This window comes from Protopterus annectens, chromosome 5.part0, assembly GCF_019279795.1.
Source record: "Protopterus annectens isolate FY-2018-M chromosome 5.part0, PAN1.0, whole genome shotgun sequence".
In the NCBI taxonomy this organism is placed as follows: domain Eukaryota; kingdom Metazoa; phylum Chordata; order Ceratodontiformes; family Protopteridae; genus Protopterus; species Protopterus annectens.
The window spans coordinates 1527238426-1527260679 of record NC_056735.1 but is presented as its reverse complement, the minus strand read 5'-3'; positions in this window follow the sequence as shown (position 1 = coordinate 1527260679).

Below are 22254 nucleotides of genomic sequence, written 5' to 3'. Positions count from 1 at the left end.
ACAAGTCCTGTGGTCACGAAGTATGGTATAGAACATAACCTGGCAGTGCCAGTGTGCATATGTGACCCTGAACTAGGTGTCTGTTAATGCACAGATATTGTTATCCCTCATACTGAGGGATAGTAAAAGATGTACATTCCTCTTTGGAAAGACTGATGATGTCAGCACCCTATAAATACAGCAGGAGAAGGGAAATCTTCCAGTAATGCGAATAGTGCGCTGTGCGAATGTGTCTCTCTCAAGTATCATAACATAGTTAGGTAGGGGTTTGAATCCTGCAAATGCTGTGTGTGGGTGTGGTGGCAGGGGGGTGTGTATGTATGCAATTCTTTGTGAAAGGAATGGCCTTTTTGAAGACTGGGATAACACACTAAAAGATGTACATTCCTCTTTGGAAAGACTGATGATGTCAGCACCCTATAAATACAGCAGGAGAAGGGAAATCATCCAGTAATGCAATAGTGCGCTGTGGTAATGCATCTTTCTCAAGTATTATAACATAGTTAGGTAGGGGTTTGAATCCTGCAAACGCTGTGTGTGTGTGTGTGTGTTTGGTGGCAGGGGGCTGTGTATGTATGCAATTCTCTGTGAAAGGAATGGCCTTTTTGAAGACTGGGATAACACACTAAAAGATGTACATTCCTCTTTGGAAAGACTGATGATGTCAGCACCCTATAAATACAGCAGGAGAAGGGAAATCATCCAGTAATGCAAATAGCGCACTGCGCTAATGCATCTCTCAAGTATCATAACATAGTTAGGTAGGGGTTTGAATCCTACAAATGACATGTGTGTGTTTGTCACACAGTTTGTCAATGTGTTGTGTGTTTTGCTTTTATTATTGTATGACATATTATTATAACAGTAATTTCAATGCACACATCAGGTATGTGTGTGCCACATACAGATATGTACCTGTGACCTTTAATAGTTCCTATGTGTGAAGCCTGCCTCATATGATTACAGTTGTTATCTTTGCCAGCATGTGCCGCAGCTTATCAGACCTTAGGCCATACATGTATATTGGTGACAATGCAGGCTACTGCAGTGATCTGTGTCCTAGGCCAACTATGTGACACACACCCATGAAAGCTTTGATAGATTAATGTGGGTGAGGGTTCATGTCTGGAGTATATGTCAGACATGTTAAAACACAGCAAAGTCTGTGAGTGATAGACATCCAGTGTAGGTGTATGGCAACTGTTGCCGATATGCATACAGACACCTTCTTGCTTAGGTGATACACCGAGGGACTGCAGAATACCTTTGGAAATGTGAATATCACAGGATAGACAAGATAACACTTCTCCACATGTACACACCATTACCCATTCTACATGATGGGTGCTACCACCTACATGGTACTGTTGGAATACTATGTTAACTACATGCCGATGACAATGCTACAGTTGCGTTACAGCAATACAGCATAGCTTGGACAACAGGTATCTGTCTGTATGATACCCTTGTGGTGGTTAGGTGTGTCATGTGTAGAATATATTATAGGCCACTGAATGCATTTGCAGTCGTGGATGGACATATCCGAAGTGTGTTGACATGTACGTGAGAATGCTATATGCCAAAGAGTATTGTTCCCAGGGATGTGTGAGGCTCAGTAAGAATGGCTACTGGCATAGTACTGCAGGGATATCACTGACACCAGGTTCCTACATATGTGTATCTGTTGAGAAGACACCATGTAATGACCACGGAATGTCAGGCTATGTAGGCTGTGTATAGTACCAGAATGCAGACCATTGACATTTGGAAACCATATCTCCCACAGCATACTGTCAAACCATGTCATGTTCCATGCTAACCATGTTCACAAATGTACACCTGCAACTCTGTGCTGCAAACATCACACATGTACTGTCCACACCCCAACACATGTAGGCACAGGTACACACAACAGCAATGTGGCACATGTGCAGACAGTACACTTTGGGAATTATCACTGGTGTATACAAAACTACAATGACAATCATAATTAATGCATCATGCATGCTCGAATATACCCACAACAATATCATTACACTGTACTGTTAACAACATGATATTATTGCTACAGTGCTATGTAGCCACCCTGTGCATCAGCACCATGCTGTCCTGTTCCTACATCAATGTTATAGATGGCAGGAGGTGGCACAGTTTCATCATATGCACAGGGTGTGTATTTCGTTTGCCAGAGTCTGCCATTGACACATCCAATCGACATGTATGTGTGTGTGTGTGTTAGTGAGGGACAACAGTACAACATGGGGCAATGTTGATGCGATGTGTGTATGTATGTGTTAGCCCTAGGTGTTAGCATTATGTGTGTGTGCATGCATGCACACAGTTCCACCACATGGCTGCCATATACGGGTGTTTGTGGACAGCCACAGACTGTACCTGCCAGGTCATACAGGTCACCGTCTCTGGCCATGGACACAGTACCTGTGCCTGGCAGGGGTGCTACGGACAGTATCAGGTACTAAAGCAGACTGGGTACTGTCATCAGAAGCAGTGGGTTGTTGACTGGACACATGTCCCTACTGGGACTGTCCAGAGCCACGTGCACATGGTCTTCTAGGATGGTCTAATGACAGCACAGACCCAGCATTGCTGGGGCTGGTACTGGCACTATGGGATCGGCTGTGGGTTTGTTGTCATCCACAATGACTGCTGGCTGATGATGTTGCTGGCATACTTCCACTTCGACGCCTCAACCATCCTGCACTGTCCTGGCTCCTGGACATGTAGTTGTGGAAGAGATCTAATGTGTCCCCCCAACATCTATCAATGACCTCGCTGATATTACGGATGGCAGCCGCAACGTCACGCATAATGTCATTCATAGCGGTGCGATGTGCTCTAAGCTCCCTCAGACCCTATCTGGTGTACCGTTCCATGCGTGCCTGTACCTGCATTACAGCCCGGAACATAGCTAAGGTTGAAAGACCTCTGTGGGCACGTCTGACAGGGGCAGTACGACCACGGATGCTCCCATGAGAACCCCTGGACATCTGCCTGTGTGGTACCATGTCAGGAATCTGACCATGGCTGCTGTGAGGGGATGCATGTGCCAATGATACCACACTACCCTGGTCAATGCCCACTGTATGCTGTCCCTCAGCTAAGGACATTGTTGACAATGGATGTATTGGCAGGATTACTGTGTGCATTGATGGGGTTGACTGCTGTGTAGTGTCGATTGGCTGACCAACGACAGACCCTGTCACACTTCCCTGTGCCATTACACATGTATCATCATTATCACTATCCCCAGCAGTGGCTTCAGGTTCCCTGCTGCACTCCACCAGAGCAACATCAGAACCTGTGAGAGGAAGATAGGAAACACAGTTTACAAATGTGTACACGATGTTAGCACACATGCACACATGCACACATGCACCACACCTGCACACATGCACACAGGCGCACATGCACACAGGCACACAGGCACACTCCTCTGTACAGCAGATACAAACACAGACACACCTGCAATCCAACACATACACAATACTGTTTGAGGGTGGGTGACAGTATCACAAGGAAAAACATCACTGCAGACGTGTCAGCATGCAGATTATGTGTTGCACAGAAACATGCAGTGCAAGTGTAGACAGCCCTTGTTAATAACAGTATACGTGTACTTGATGCTTGTGTGTAGTTGTTCAGTGATTGTCTCCACCCTGGGACACAATGTGTACAAGGACATAACAATTTTGTGCAAGTGTTACAAGCTGTGGGTGCATATATTGGCACACACACACACACAACACATGATGGTGCTACGCAATAACTGCTATATGTACTTTTGTGGTCAGTGGAACTGGATGTGGTGTAGTAACGTGAGCCATGACCAACATGCTTCTTGTGGTCAGTCAACAATAATAATGTGTGCCAGACAGGCAGCTAGCATAATGTACCTGAAGTGCAGTAACATGGCTACATCCACAATTACACAGCCACTTGTTACATGGGTGTGTAAGGTGGCCAATAGTGAGCATTGCCTAACATGAATGTATTATTTGTTCAAGACTGTTGCACAAAGACATGGTAGGCCCCTACCCCTCAGGTATATTATGTGTGCTGTGTAGAGGATAAGTGGGATACTGAAGGTTGGCCATACAGCAAGTGTCATAATTGGACATGTGTAGCAGGCTAAGGTGTAGTGTCTATGCCAAACATGTGTGTGTTGTGTACATGTGTATCAGGTATGCCTATACAATGTCCAGTACTGTGTTGCCACACATGTGTGTCATGCTCTGTGTATTGCATGTGAGTGAGGCAGCTACTGAGAATAATGGGATATGCATAGTCTCACAGCAAACATGCACAGCATGCATTATGCATAGGTGTTACATGTGCACACACTACACCTCCATATGACATGCACATGTCATTAGCAATAGTATTGTTATTACACACTCACCAGCATGGATTGGCTGCCTTGCTGTCACTCCAGAGGGACCTGCAAAATATGACAGTGATTGCCAGTGGCCACAACTGTGCCATTGATACTGTGAGTATGATAAAGTACAGTAGTACAACAGGTGGCTTTCACAGGTGTACAGATTATGCTCAGAATATCAATCTTGCAGAAGAATAGGCAGGTTAACAGCTACACACACAGTACATATCTCACACATGCATAAACTACCAGTACAGAGAACAGTCAACTACAGATATGGCATGTTACCTGCACACTCCATTTCAACATGCTGGGTGGCTCCGGCCTCCATGATGACACATGTTTGTGGATGTTGTTGTTGTTGGCCTGGAGCCACAACACTTAGGAGGTGCTCCTCCACACTGGTCAGGGGGGGGTGGATAGGTACCCCACCACCTGTCGCAAGCTGTTGTCTGTGGATATCAGACGCACACTGCTGGACATGTCTCATTAAATCACTGCAGTGATGGCGTGCCGGCTCATATGTCTGGTTATGCATGCCTATGTCATTTACCCAACGGACAAGATCTTGCCACAGTGCAGCCCTCTCATGCTGGTTCTGGCTGGTCCTGGAAAACAGCACAGAGTAATTCTGCACCAGGCTCTGGTGGATCTCCTGATCCTCTGCTGCTGTATAAGTTGGGTTACGCTGATGAACCATCACCCTGGAAGGAAAAGAAAAATATGTGAGCAAGTCATGTGGCACACAATATTCTAATGTACTGATATCACTTAACTGCCATATATAGCATCTGTCTGTCTATCAGGGGATACACATGTTCTTTACCACATATCAGTGCTCAGCCCACAACTGTCTGTCAGTGCCTGCCACACTCCATACAACAAACTAGTAAACAACAGCACTTGCCACACTGTTTGGGATACAATACACAACCTCACACTGGGGGTATGTATCAAGCTAATGGATGAAGAATATTGTCATCCCTTGCAATGAATGCAATGCACATTTACAGTTTCAATGGTAATCCACCGTAGTCTTTGATGCCAACCCCCTACCTGACATATGTGCACAGTTGTTAATATAGCCAGCATACTGCTGTCACAAAGTATACATGCTGCCAGGTACACACACACATACCCTGTAACACACGTGATTGCAGCCATGGTACAGGCATCATTACACACACATTACACATACATACAACACACAAATGTATGATGACACAGATGAGCATTAACTGTGTACCTTATACTACTGTGTGCCCCTACTTACAGATACCTATACATGAGGTATGTAATCTGTGCAGACTACAGGAAACACACCAGATAGTGTTACCAGGGAATGTGAACATACACCATACTGTAGTGTTTAGGCCTGCAACTTCAGGTAGTACAACAGTTCATATGTGAGCTGGATTCAACAACAGTACCACTTACTGAGCATACATGTATTGCTTCTGTCTACGATGGGACACTGCAGTCGTACACAGGGAACTACAGCACAACATATGCCAATCTACTATGTTTGCATCCTGATAACTGACACATCTTTCTCTGGCCTCACACCTATGACACAAACTACCATGACAGGCACAAACTCACGCTAAGCTATCACACCTTTACAGACCTTGCACACAGTCAGTGTCACACTCATTCAACCTCACATAGCTGGTATTGCACTGAGTACATGTGTGTGTGCATTGTGTCATAGGTAGGTACTATGCTATTGGCCCTGGGCCTAGGGCAGCCTAGCCATATGCTACCCTGCCCTTTGGGACACATGTAATGTGATTTTACTTGCTCCTGTGAAACGGTTACACAGAGGTGACTCACAGGGCATATTACCTATCTCCATAACATTCATCAGGGGTATGTATGACATCTACTAATAAGGAGCCTTGTTTGTTAATGCTGGGTGGTTTAGTCCAGGGTATGGCATATTTGTGTATAGAATCCTGTACCTCCAGCATGTGCTGTTTAGTGCAGTGACAAGGATTAGGGCCCTAAGTCATGTAGGCTGGACGGATTGTGAGGTGTTGCCATGGTGGTTGGCCGACTGGTATGGGTGTGACATAACTCTGTATGTCCAGCAGTGGTAACCTCTGTGTAGGAAGTATACAATGCACTCTAGCTGTGGTTTTGTGAGTCAGTCTGCATTGATGCAATGCGTTAGAGGGCATTGTCAGTCTTTGTTAGGTATGTCTGTGGCCATTCCACTTGCTGTAGTTCTCATGGGAGGTACATACTGCATAGGACATTGTGAGGTGTAGAGGGGCACACTGACTTACATTTCCCTAGCTGACACACCTTTTGTGATCACACGTACCATGCACAGGGATTACAAGAGTAGTGTGCCACTGTGGATATCAAAGGGGAGGGTATTTTACACCTGTGTCCCATGTTCCCTTCTGACACCTCCAGTGGTAGGCAGGCAACCACCTATGTGGTAGTTAGTGGGTAACATGTTTTGGAATGGGGTATGGTACTGCAGTATCAACACTGGTGTTCAGTCCATGCCTTAGTCCCCAGGCACCTGTTGCAGTACATCTGCCCCCATGTCCCCCTCTCTCACTCTCTCTTTGTATATATATATATATATATATATATATATATATATATATATATATATATATATATATATATATATATATACATATATATATCATATATATATATACATATATATATATATATATATATATATATATATATATATATATATACATATCTACATATATGTATATATATATATATATATATATATATATATATATATATATATATATATATATATATACACACCGCTCTATATAATCCTATACATATATATATATATATATATATATATATATATATATATATATATATATATATACACACTTCTAAACATCCATTGCTGTACATATACATGCACATGTAGGCACATAGACTGCCCACCTTTCATGGTGGGAATATCACTTCTGAAACAGTTGTGAGACATACCATTCTGTAATGATATTGCACAGTGTTGTGCAGAATGCATTATGCTGTCCCCAGGCTGTATAGCTGTAGCAGGCTTCACTAGCTCAGTCCCACAGAAGTTCACCACCACATGACATATACCTGCACTGCATGCTGTTTTCAATGCCACACACTACAACCTACATTGATATGTGCACATAGCAACCTTCAACTACATATGTATGTCCAGCCTTCACTAACAGTTGCAGTATGTCCCTTGCCCTATGCACATCTGCATATACATATAGATACAGACTGCTAACACATATTGAGGGTTCACAGTATGTAGATTATTAGATTATGTAGTTTACATTACCTTTGCCTCTGACAGCTTTTTTCTTTTGGCTTGCTTGCTGGCTCTCTGGCTTGGTTACTGGCCTGCTTGCTGGCTTGCTTGCTGGCTTGCTTGCTGGCCTACGTGCTGGCTTGCTTGCTGGCTTGCCTGCTGGCTTGCTTGCTGGTTTTTTTTTTTTTTTTTTGGTCTCTGTCTCTATTCTATATATATATATATATATATATATATATATATATATATATATATATATATATATATATATATCTCCCTACAGTTGCTGCAATGATATTATTCCATGTGTGGACTGGCAGTACAGGCTGCTTTTGTAGGTATCTGCACATGTGCATGTGATGGCCTCTGCACCAATTGGTGGCCAGCATTTAGTAATTGCATGCAGCCTGCTGTGTGGTGATTACAGTTCTCACTGTAATTTCAGGACACTGCTATAAAATGATAGGTTAGGTAGGCATAGGCCTTTCAGTTTTGCAAGGTGGGGTCCATGCTGGTTTGCTGTGGACATTGTTGTGTCAGTCAGAAGGTTGGTATATCTCTCATATCTGTGGCTGTGTTGTATCCACTGAAATGCATGTTGTACTGAAACCTGACTGTTGCTTCTTGCAGTGCACTCTTCTCAGTGTGTATGTTAACTCACAGCTGCTAATGCTAACACTGTTTACATGGGAGTATGTACTTTCCTGTGGGGTTTGTGGATTAACTGGCATACAACAGTAGTTCTTGCAATGTGTTGCTATGGCTTTTCTATTTTCCCTTTACATTCACTCCTTGAATGCCTGATATTTGTCTTTACTGGAATGTGTTGCTGTGGCTTTCCTATTTTCCATTTACATTCACTCCTTGTAATGCATGATATATTTCTTTCAGCACTATGTTCTTATATGTTTGTTGTGGCTTGGTGGTACTTCATGCAGTCTGGTGAGCCCAAGGTCTGGGGTTTGACACTTACAAAGGTATTTTATTTTGCTGTTGAGCAGTACTGGGGCCTTGTCATACAGAGTGAATAAGGCACTTTTAAACAGTTGTAAGCGGGAAGCAGGAAGTTAGTGGGGACACCAGCTAGGGATGTGCAGGCTGGGTGGAGGGATGGTCCATAGCTGCACATTTCTTTAACTGCAATAGCTGTACATATGTTTGACATTTGCTGTGACATTTGAAACCTTCCACCCCTGAGAGAGGGGTGAGGACAACTAAGTATATTGTACTAACAATTATGAATATCAGGCACATGCAGTGCTTGTGAACTGCTATACTGTCATTAGTATGTTAGATGGCTACATCCTTTGATATTTCTGTGTTGTACTCCTACATAAGGGCATGCTTGTGGAAGTAATTCTACAGCTATTTGCAGAGTGTTTAACAGCAGACAGGCTGATATGCCTGTGTGTTTCTGACACTTCCAGGCCTCAGATACTCTCAGGTATATATTTGACCAGCCTCAGGGAAAGGTACATATCAGTGTGATACACCCGTGATATATTTCAGATATTCTGCAGTTGTGACTGTGGGGTATTTTGAGCATATGTATTACTACACCATTTCTGACATGCAAGTAGTGTCTACTGTAACTTATTGACAGTTACCATTATGTGGGATTCCCACCTTTCTGCCTACTGTGAGTACATTTCACAGGGAGTCAGTGGGGCACAGGTAACATTTGTTTGCAAATCAGGGACATCCCTGTAAATCAGTCACAGTTGGGAGGTCTGGCCTCTTACCTATTCAAATATGGAGGTGTTTATCCTGCTCTGATACTGTGTGGGGTTTGTCAGGTGCTACTGTAACATTATTACCTACTAGCAAGGCTGTTTCTCTTATCACACTAATGTAATACAATTCCACAAGAATTGCCAGTAAAGATACACAGAACAAGCTTTGTGTAATGGCCTCCCTATTTTCCCTTTACATTCACTCCTTGTATTTCATGATATATTTCTTTCAGCACCAAGTTCTTGTATATCTGCTGTGGCTCAGTGGTAATTAATGCAGTTTAGTGTTTCCAAGGTCCTGGGTTCGAGACTGACAGGGGTATTTTATTTTGCTGATGAGCAGACTACAGGCCTTGTCATACAGAGTGACTAAGGCACTTTTAAGCAGTTGTAAGCGGGTTTGCGTGAGTTTGCGCGATGCTTAGCTACACTTATCTACGCTTAGCTAAGCGCACACAAGGGCACACACGCTGACTACTGCTTAAAAGTGCTTACTCCCGCTAACACCCGTGCTATTTTCTTTTAAAGAAAAGAAAATGGGGAAATAGGAAAGTAGTGAAAAAAGGGCACAAAGAGGGTAGGCCAGTAGGAAAACAAGCTCGGGATGTGCAGGAAGGATGTAGGAAAGGCCCATAGCTGCCCAATTCTTTACCAGCAACAGCTGTGCATATGTTAGAAATTTAGAGTGAGATTTGACACCTTCCACCCCTGAGAGAGGGGTAAGGACAACAAAATATGTTGTACAGCCAATTGTAATTATCAGTTTACATGTCCAGCAGACATGTATGCAAAATGGGCAGCTATGTATGGGGCGCAATTTTTTTGTGGGAACAGGGTGCCCTTTTTTTATTTTTTTTTTCAGGTGAGAGTGGAATGTGAGGTACAGGAAGTAGGTATATTTGGGGAGGTAGGTTGGGGAGGTTAACAGATAAGACAAATAAGATGCATACAGGGCCGGAGTATGACACATGTGGGGGGTAAACACAATTGACGGGGACGGATGTTTGGATATCTCAAGCCCATGAGCTCACAGATGGCAACAGTGGAACTGAGATCCCCACCCATGGGCAGTTACCACTGCGCCTTCACAGCCCAGACTGGGGCTGTGCTGGGGGCTGGATAGGATGGGCAGGCACACCCATGAGTTGCGCCACTCACACCTCAAGCTGGCGTAGGGGATCAGTCACACAACACCTGATCTCACTATGCACCACAGATGGAGGGTGAGTGGAGGCTCTCCTCCAGCCACGCTTGCAGAGGGGGGACGAGCCCCATCCCCTGCAACGCTTCCACCCAAAGGTGGCACAGGGCCACCGAAGGAGGCGGTCCCGGCCTGGGCACTGGTGCCAGGTGCACTCGCCAGCTGAGGTGGGAGAGGTGGGTTCGCTGGAACCCGCCTTCCCTGTTGTCCTATGTTTAGCAGTATTTTATGGTATTTTGGGTTAGTAACAAACAACACCATTCAAAATTAGTTGTAACAGCATGCATCAGTATTCCCATTAACCAAACACACATGAATTCCGAACATTGAGCAGCAAGCATAACACATGCATATTTAGAACAACAGTGGACATTCCAACAGCATGCAGGGTTGATTGGTGGCAACAGGCCATTAGGTTTGGATATGTGAACAGGGCACATGCATCAATGTACATGCAGATATGTATAAACCAACAGGACAAATGTCCATGGGAATTAATTGTGAATACACCTACCCAGTTTGGTGTGGAATGGCATAATTTGTGAAAATAGGGTAGGGTGGAGAAATATTACATTAACAACTTAAACTACCTATACATATACTGTACATTACTAGTAGATGCAGATATATATCCCCTACATGTATTAGTACAGTTTCCTGTATGTAACCTTAGGAATGTTGGTGATGGGGATGTTACTGCTACATTAATATACATTCCATTTGTATTCATATATGTTCATATCTGGCTGTGTTCAGGTAAAGCATCCTGCTACATTTGATTTATATGGGTCTAGACAACTGTGGATGTTCAGCATTTCATACAACCATACTATCTCCATAATGCAAGGGTACAGCAACATATCCAAATTGTGGGATGGACACAGTCCAGGTTCTGTACTTTATTAAAGACATTTCACTCTTTGGTTGTGGCTGTCTCATTCATTTCATTATGTAGTGAATGCAGTATACCTTTATTTCAGACTTATTACAGCTTTCTTGGTAGCTTCAAACTCTCTTTCTCACACTCTCTCACTTATTTTATATTTACATTTCAGGATGGTACTTAATTCTAGGCTTTATTAACATTTATTACTGGGTTACAACAATCCTTTCCAGTTGACTCACTTATTTCATATGGCAGGATTTACAAGGATGTATTCGACACTTGTCTATCCTTTGTTGATTGATTATAACACTCATTTTCAGGCTGAAGCAGTTATCTGATATTACAATACAGATGGAAACTCTATTTGAGACTTGTTTAATCTTTATTACTGGATTGCAATACTCTTTTCCAGGCTGCATCACTTATCTAATCTTACAATACTAGCAGAATCTTTCTTCTAGGCTTATTTGACCTTTATTACTGGGTTACAACACTGAACTCTTTTACAAGCTGTCCCACTTATATTCTATAACAATACCAGCAAAATAATTACTAACCTGCCTGGTGGCACAACCTCGCCAGCCTATCAGCATAGGCTTGCCGATTCATGGAACAAACAACTGCAGCTGTAATATAAATGAAGGAATATTGTAACATACCTATCCATACTATAGGCTAGGATAGCATTTCTTACATACTTAATTACATGGATACTTACTCAGTAGTGGGGCATTGGGCATTTGGTGGGCCTCCTGGATCCATCGGTTCAGTTGGTCCTCCTTTCATTGCTTCAGGTCCGCATGGTGGTGATGGACCTGTTCACCAGTCCTCGGAATGCCTGTGGCACTGGTGAGATCATGTGCCAACCGGTTCCACGCCTCTGCCTTGTACGCTCCCCATTGAACCTGGCCCTGCATGAGTTGCGCTTCATGATCATGGACTAGGAGCCAAACCATATATTTTGACTCCTCAACACCCCACCTTTGTGCTCTAAAGTGATTTCCCTCTCCTGCACCTGCCATCCTGACTGCAAATGGGTACCACAATCAGTTATGGTGTGTATTCCCGCCTATGGGGCTTATATATGCCGGTTTTCCCGCACTTATCTGTGATTGGCCATTTTGGATATTTATCAGCTTACAGCAAACCTGCTTTGTCATGGTTCTATTTTCATTCATTCCTATATGTATGCTAATACTGTGTTTCTAAGTACAACTGTCATGGTTTAATGGTTCAGTACTTTGACTATGGTGTACAGTATCCCAGGTTCGACCCTTGTCATTGCTTTTTTTATTTTACTACTGTCTAGTCAGGCTAGGAGGTGTGTCTGTGTAAAGGCGACTTTGCTACAGCTTGCCCAATGTTGCCCGATGGTGAGCTGGTTGCTGCGCTGTGCAGCTCCACGCAAATGGCTTACGCTGGGTAATGCGTTATTTACCTATAATCACTCATATTGAGCTGGGTGAAGTGCTGCTAAAATACGGGCACTCATATTAAGCTTGTGAAAGCGCTGCTCACCTACGGGCACTCATATTAAGCTTGTTAAAGCGCTGCTCACCTACAGACACTCATATTAAGCTTGTTAAAGTGCTGCTCACCTACGGGCACTCATATTAAGCTTGTTAAAGCGCTGCTAAGCTATGGGCAATTATGATCCTTTTTTTATATATTATGTTGGTTTTGTTCACAAATACATGGGCCATTTCATTACATTTTACTTAAATTATAGTTTTATATATATATATATATATATATATATATATATATATATATATATATATATATATATGTTAGGGGATTGTTTTATACTTATTTAAATAAAAATGGAGAATGATGTTGTTGGGGCTCAAACCGTGACTACCTCCTCTTTGGCCGACGTCTCTACCACTACGCTATTGGTACTTGGCTTAATTTGCAAATGTAGATCTTATATACTTTTCAATGTCTGCTAACTGTGGCTGAGCGAAGGGCATACCTGTGCAAACGAGCGCAAATGTGGGCAAACATTTTGGAAATTATAAAAAAAAAAAAATGAAACTGCTATTTTTACATTTTACACATTTTCAGTAGGGTTTAGTCTGTGGGGATGTGTGGTGTTGTGTTCCTTGACATTTCAGCATACTTGCTCATGGGTGTTTACTTTCAGGACTCTGACTCTTCTGGGGGCGTGTCCCTTTGCAGTACTCGGCAATTGGACACGCCCCCTACTTTCCTACACGGACCGTGTTAGACTAGGGTATGATTCAGCATGCACTCATGAATATGCATGGCATGCTGATGTCATACCGTTCAACTGCAGCCTCCGAATAAGACATATTAAGTCTTACACAGAGGTTTCGTGAATCCGGCCCGATGTTTATGCTGTGATTAATAAATTGGTCAATAAAGTTATGTTTATGCAAGTTTAATAAAGGTAGTCAAATGTCATTTGGTATGATGTTTGTTTATTGAAGGGGACAGGGACAAACATTTTTGCAAATTGTTCTTTCATTCCACAGAACTGATTAATTGCTGAGCAAGAGTTTCTATCAGTCTTATAGGTATGCCTACTGCAAACCTTACGTGCAATGATATGATGTTATTTCTGGACATATGGCTTCCTCATTAGAGCCTCATTATCAGTTACATGGTTATTTTTAGCATATTCATTATGTTTATAATATAATCTGCCTTTATTTTTCACTTCTGCATTATTTTGGCTTACAAATTGCTGTGCACATCTTTTCACTATTTAATATATTTAATGTGCACTTGTACCTTCACAAACTCTGCACACATCCAATGCTTTTGACAAAGTCATGTCTAAATCTTTTAATAGCCTGCTCCTTGCTTCATCATTTCTTTCACTTCAAATCATTCTATCTCTTGTTAAGGAATCATGCTTCTCACCTAATACATCACTTTTGACTCTGCTGTTTATCTGAATGATATCTTTATCTATTGTTTCTGTAGGATATTATGTTCTTGTCAAGATCAGATGTATAATAAATGGTACATCTGTTCTGGGGAGGCAATAATTATTGAATGTATCTGTAATTGTTATTTTTCTTTCTCCTCATCAAGAAAAGTAAAATAGATTTAAATACTTCCGTGTGTACTAATCCAGTGACTTTCAAACATGCAACACATTAGACACATCAGACTTCTCAGCAAATCTGCTTGCAGTGAGGAATAAATCAGATTTTTGGATCCATAGCTTATGGCATAGTGCCAAATTTCTTTGAAGTAAAATAATTCCATGAAAAATACAGATCGGACAAATTTCTACAGAGAAGACTAGTATATTCTTCACTTTTTCGAAATTATTTCTTCAGTTCTGGCAGATAGTCCCCCTCTGACTGATACAATATAATTTCAGGAAAGTTATTAAAGACACAGAGACTTAGTGTTTGTTGTCACACTCCCATGAGGTCTATATTAATATTGTTTCCTGTAGAACTTCTACATATCACTTGATATTCTAATCACTGTAGTGGCTTATTAGCATTAAAGTTATGTACTGATATATTATGAATGGGATAATCCTATTGTCATTTAGATCACCTATCATTGTCAAAGAAACATGCAACACACTGCAGTGAAATGTTACAGCTGAATGATTCTTCTCTTTCCATGAATGGGAATATGTTGGAGACTGATTGTCTTAAGCATTGAATCTCAAAGAACATGTGGCATGTGCACAAATTATCTTTGGTCTTATTTATGTTTTCCAATTCCTGAATAACTTAATGCAGTTTTGTGACAGAACAACACTTTAGATGAAATGCAGTAGACCCTTACCTTTACTATATTTTCAGGACAGTGGTATCCCTTAAGTCAAGGCTACCTCCTCTTTAATACCAATGATGCAAAAGCCTTTATAGAGAAATAGGTATAATGGTGTGTTGCTTTTATGTGTGTTGGCTAAGCATAGCCAAAGTATTCAAAATGCTTCATAATTTCATATCACAGTCTTCAAACTCATCATGGGAACCAAAATTCCTCTTCACATCAGCATGACCACTAAAATTTAGAATAAAGGACATGCTTACCAAACATAGCATGCAACTATAGCTCTGTGTCACATGTTTTATAACTTATAGCAATTTCTTTCCATCATTTGCTGCTTTGAGATCAGTACAGAAAAAGGTGAGAAGATTTGGACAATTGTTGACATGGTCAGAAGTGACACTGTACAAATTTACACCATTAAATTGCTCAGAGCCGTTATGTGGTTCAGAAAATAGTGGGTATGCATGTAATATGCTAGCAGCCAATCATGTCTTCTGGACTACATCTGCATCTCACTTCTTCCTCAGAGATTCTTTTTTTTTTTTAAGCCACTCTGGACACTGACATAATTTTATTCTGAATACAGAGAAGATGAAATAGAATATACTCTATACTAAATTAACAGCATATAAACATCAGACTTAAAACAGGCTGAAATGAATGAATGACCAAATCACTTTACACCTTTCTGAAGGGTACTGCCTGAAGTTGGAAATGTTGCTTTGCCTGAAATCCTACACTTCCTCAACAAGACATTCTCAGTTTAACAGCAAGATACTTTTTAAAGAAAAATACATAAAAAAGTGACATTTTCTTTGCCATAGTTTACTTATAAAATCACTTACACCTGATTTTTTTTCAGAAAAGAGAGGGGAATAATGCTATGTCTGGAACAGTGTAACAATTCTTACCTTATCCACATTTGATAATAATTAGTTTTTTGCCTTCTCAGAAGAGAGCAGAAAAACTGCAATAATAAATCATAATCCAAACTGTCATCTATGATATTAATTTTCTTCACATGTATCAGTCATATAAATATTATCATTAAAATAGTATATTTTGTTTTGTCCTGTACTTGCACCAACAACAATCCTTTCATCTACTCACTTTCTTTTTACTCTGGTGCAGAGTGTGTGTGTGTGTGTGTGTGTGTGTGTGTGTGTGTGTGTGTGTGTGTGTGTGTGTGTGTGTGTGTAATAAAGGAACTCATTAATGAGATCTTGCAGGCATACCTCTCAACCTCTTAGAGCAAGAAATCTGGACAAAGCCATAAATAATGGGGAACAAAGGCCCAAAATAGGGACAATTTTTAAATATTGCTCTTGCAAACTTAATAACGTTGATAGAATAACAGGTATTGCACTAACATACATTTTCTGAAGGTTATGAAGTCTGAAACTTAAATGTCTGACATTATTTTCTGACTTCAGTCTTTAATGTTTTGCCAATGATTTGCCAGAAGATCATAATTTTATGAGACAGAGACCAAAAATATGAGACAAAAATCTAGTCATTCTGCAAAAAGTCTGTAAAGGTGAGAGGTATGCTTGCAGGTTATTATAAAGGTAAAAGGATCGCCAACACCTACATTGCATCCAACAAGCTATGCCTGTGTTACACTTTCTTCATTTACATTCATTAGTGTCGTACATTTTCTAGTCATAAAAGAGCACTGCAGATGTACACATAAGGACGAGCATAATTGTCAGCATCTCATACAGAGGATGGAAGGAACTACTCGCAGCTTCATTTCCATAACTACATACAAGTCACTCTCCTGTCAATTTAAAACTTATTTTCCTCTTCTTTATTTACCACTTAAAGACTTTATAAACTGCTATCTGCTGAATGAACTTCTATGAATCAAAGTGCTTACTTTATAATTCATGTGGTGTAAAGTGATATAAGAGGAAGAGGCAAAGAGCATTAAGACCATCTGTTCAGCAAGTGAGGTACAAGGGAAAGACAATGTTAATATTGTTGTCTTCTAGCCAGATTCCAAAATATTTTATGATTGGGTAAGCAAAGTACCGCAAATACGTCCACCATTCATAGTTCAAAAAAATGCTTCATGGTTCCTTAAGCCACTTAGGGATGAAGACCCTCACAGACATACATTTCAAAACAAGAATCAGGCAGACATCAGTTAGTCATTTCACTGGTTTAATAAGTAATTTCATTGAGTAGATTTAGAGAAGAAACATCCCCACCAGTATGTGGGAAGTGGTACTACAGCCACTAGGCAGTGTACAGCCTGCATGCCTGCAATATCAGTTCCTATCTTTAGGTGGAGCAGTACTACAGGCTGAAGGAAGCAGGTGGGTGAGGGAGACTGAGTGATGTGCATGTGTAGCCATTTTTCAGTGGTCATCCCTTCAATGCCCCTCAGCATGCCCCCATGTTATGTCAGATGTGATAATGCCTGTATGATAGACTTAAACTACCATACATGAATTCTCTCATCCAATATACATACAGCCCCATGGGAGTGGTTAGTGGTTGGGAAAGGGGTGCAAATGAAGAGATGAAAAGTCAGCAAGAAAAGGGGAGTACTAGTGCTGAAACTGAATTCATCCTCAAGTCTTGGTGAGTACCTTCGCAAGGTGGACCCTGTTTTCACAAAATCTCACCAAGGTGACACTGATATATAGACTATATTTATATAGCATATATCATGGACAGAAGTAGGTCAAAAAATTAAAAGAGATAGCTGGGTGCACAAAACCCAGGATAAAAAAAGTGCCCAATCCTGGTAGGTGCACTGGTGCCAGGACTGGAAAAAATGACAGTGTAGAATCCTCAAAATACGGAAACATTCCTACAATGGGGCCAGGCCCAGGGTGAAGATGGCCCCCCTGTTGTAGAAGGAAGTAGCAGTCCACAAAAATCACAAAAAATTGATAGGCCAAAGAAGAGCCATAAAGATGACAGAGTGAACTGTTGAGGATAAGAAATAAATGATGTATTGTTACTATTATTTAAAAAGCCCAGAATTTCTAGACACATGATATACAAAGTGATTAAGAGAGAAATTAGAGGAAAGAAAAATACTTCTGCAAGAAAAACTGTCACAAGCTTCAAATAAAAATTTGCATTCATTAATGCAACATTTTTGTGAAAAACAGTACATAGATCAAGAAACTTAGCTCTGTTTGGAAAAAGAAGCATCTGAGGAAGTGTGAAAATATACGGAACAAAACCTAGAGATATTTGAAAAGTATAAAAAGAAATATGGACATGGGAAAGAAAGAGAGATTTGATATGGTACAATATTTATGCAAAAGAGAAAGCCAAATTAATCAATATAAAGAAAGCAGCCCCAAAAGGTATTCAAAGAGAAATACAGGCAAAGGCATCCGGACAGGGAACATTTCACAATAAAAAATAATATCACAAAGAGGGAATGCAAACAGATTAGTAAAGTAGACGTTAAAAAAATAGAAGTTGAAGTTGTGGAATACCTATGAAGTGAAGGATTTGGTTTAGAAGGTCTAACACAGATTACATCAGAGCATGATGGAGTGAGTCCCCAAAGTAAGAAGAAGCAGGAAGATCAGGAGACATCTGAAGAAGAAATATGGACATGGGAAAGAAAAAGAGATTTAATATGGTGTAATATTTATGCAAAGGAAAAAGCAAAACTAACCAATACAAAACAACCAGCACCAAAGATATTTGAAGAGAAATGCAGGCAAAGGAATCCAGACATGGAAAACTTTACAATACAAAAAATAAGAAGACAAAGAGGAAAAGTAGAAATGGAGATCAGTAATGGAGAAGTTATAGAAATAGAAAGTGAGGTTATGGAGTACCTCTGAAGTGAAGGATTCAGTGTAGAAAATCTAATTCAGACAGTACCACAACAGGATAGAGCAACGAATATCCAAATTAAGGGGAAACCAGTGGAACAGGAAGCAATTGGTGAGGTGCCATATCAAGATATTTTGCAGCCTTCCACAGGAAACCACTATAAACATTCACTTGAAGCTAGACAGCAAGGAAAGGAACAAGAAACTGTGGAAACTCTGATGAAGTCAATGTTGAGGAGTGATAGGCCCGTGAGTTCCCATATGATACAGCAACGGATGGCACAGGATGAAATTGAAGATAAGGTGCCACAGAAAGATGCTATAGAACTTTCAATAGAATGCCTGCAGGAAATGGAAATCAAGGGATGTGTCCTCAGTTTGGAAGCAAATGAGCTAAGAGAAGAGTTGCATGATTTAATAGACATGGATCGATATATTAAGATCAATGAGACAAATAGACTGTAGAAGGTCAATAAAACCCAAAAAGTCAAAAGTCTGATAAAACAAATGACTGCAGTAATTAGGACTGTCCATAGAGAGCCATGCAATATAACAGAAGTAAACACGTTATATTACTGTGCTGCTAAATTAATAACTGATAAAGTTTTACCACAAGAACACAGGGCAGCAAGGGAGAGGAAGGGGAGAAATCGAATACCTTCAAGGAAGTATCAAATAGAGATAACTATAAAGCAATTAAGACCAGAATGGACATTGTTAGAAGACTATAGAAGAGGGAATATTTCAACAAAAATAATAGGAAAGATAGATGTGATAAAAGCAATGCACACTATTAGAACAGACCAGGCTCTATCATGGACTATCGCAAATAACAAACTAAAATTTTAGCACAGGTGGAAAAACTTAAGATACACAGATAAATATAAAGGAAAAGTACAAAATAAGCAATTTACTGATGACCCAAAAATGTTTTATAGAGAATTGGGAAACAAGGTAAAAGGAATTGACAGACCACTAAAAAAAAGAGGACATAGATAACATTTTGGAGAAGTATCTATGAAGATCCTGTGAAACATAACAAAGATGCTAAATGGGTAGAAAAAGTAAAAGAAAAAACAAGAAGTTTAAAGGTGCTGGATATGAAATGGGATGAAGTAACAGACAGAGAGACTGAAACAAAGTTAAGAAAAGCCTCTAATTGGGAAACCTCAGGTCCAGATGCAGTACCTAACCTTTGGGTAAAAGTATTAACATCTTTGTATGAAGATGTAGCCATGAGTAAGAACTATTTATATGCACACCCTGAATAGACACCAACCTGGCTAACAACAGACAAAACAATTCTCCTACTTAAGAATAAACCCGCAAGCTACCCTAAAAATTATAGACCAATAACTTGCCTTCTGACAACATATAAACTATTCATGGGAATTGATACTAAGAAAGTTTATAGTCGTTTAGAAGAAAACTAACTTATGGCAGTAGAACAAAAGGGCAATAAAAGGAAGTCATATGGAACAAAGGATTGTTTGTTGTTAAATAAAGTTATACTGGAGAACTGTAAAAAGGGGAGAATTTAAATATGGCATGGATTGAACACAAAAAAATCATTAGATAGTATTAAAGCATTCATGGATAAAACAGTGCTTAAAAATGTATAAGATACACCCTACACTGATCAACTGCATTACAGTGACCATGAAATAGTGGCAGACCACTTTGCAAGAACAGATTATTATCCCAGGGATAAAAATTCAAAGCGGGATATTCTAGGATGACTCTCTGTCACAGTTGCTATTCTGCCTTGCCATTAACCCACTAAGCTGTTTACTTAACAGCTTAGGCCATGAATACAATTTGACTCCGAGAAAATAACAAAGTGTAAAGGCTTCTCATCTTCTCTTTGTCAATGATTAAAACCTGCATAGCCCATCTGATGAGGAATTGAAAGCACAGCTGCAGGTTGTCAATACTTTTTCAGATGATATAAGAATGTCATTTGGTCTTGAAAAGTGTGCAAAAACACCTTTAAAGCAGGAAAACTGCAGCACCAGGAAAACATCAGTTTGGGACAAGAATGTGATATAAAAGAATTTGAGCAAGAGAGAGTGTATACATATCTGGCAATAGATGAAGGATCAACAATAAAACATGAATAAATGTGAATAAAACTTAGTAAGGAATATTTTAGAATACTTAAATGAATGAATTATGAAAACAGCACTGACATCTATGAACAAAATCCAAGCTATAAACCAATTTGCTGTTCCTGTCCTAACTTATAATTTTGGAGTGATTGACTGGCCCCAAAACATGTTGGACAGATTAGATACGAAAATAATAAGGATCCTTCATGCTCACCAAATGATTTATAGACATCAGTGTATACCAAGATTATATATTCCCCGTTCTGAAGGAGAGATGGGCCTCCTTGAAATTGATTACATGTATAGATCTGCAATTGTGGGACTCCACACATATCTGCTGACCTCACAAGATCCAAATGTAGTGAAAGTTTTTAAACATGAGAAGAATAAATCTAAGATGACTTCTCTGCATAATTTAGCAGAAGTATATCGGCATCAAGCAGGAATGGAAATCAAACCAGAAGTAGATAAAAATTAGGCAGCAAGTGAATGTGCCAAAAAACAAAAGAAAGAATATAAGATGAAGGACCAGATGAGAAGGAAAGAAATGTGTAAAAAGAATAAATATAGTTGCAAGTATAGAAAACTTCTGGAAGAGCCACATGTTGATAAGAAATGAATGCAGGAATGCTTAAGGAAAGGCAAATTCAAACCAAGAAATGAAAGGTTAATACTGGCAGCCCAAGATAGTGGGTTCCTAATTATCTTTCACTGGCATATCTTAAAATCCATTGATGTGGCACTGGTGCAGCAGTGGGTTTGTGTTGGTGTATTCTTCCACTGTTATGCTATCATAACAGAGGCAGAGTTTAACAAATAGGTCTGTGGTCATGATAATATGTAATTTTATATATGTATATATATATATATATATATATATATATATATATATATATATATATATATATATATATATATATATATATATATATAACTAACAAACTGCACTGAAAAGTAAAAGAAAAATCAATACTCAAAGTAAACTTTAACACCAAGCAACAAACACGAGGCAATGAACCAGTACTTTGAGCGCTTTCATTCCTTTATTCAGTTTTTTG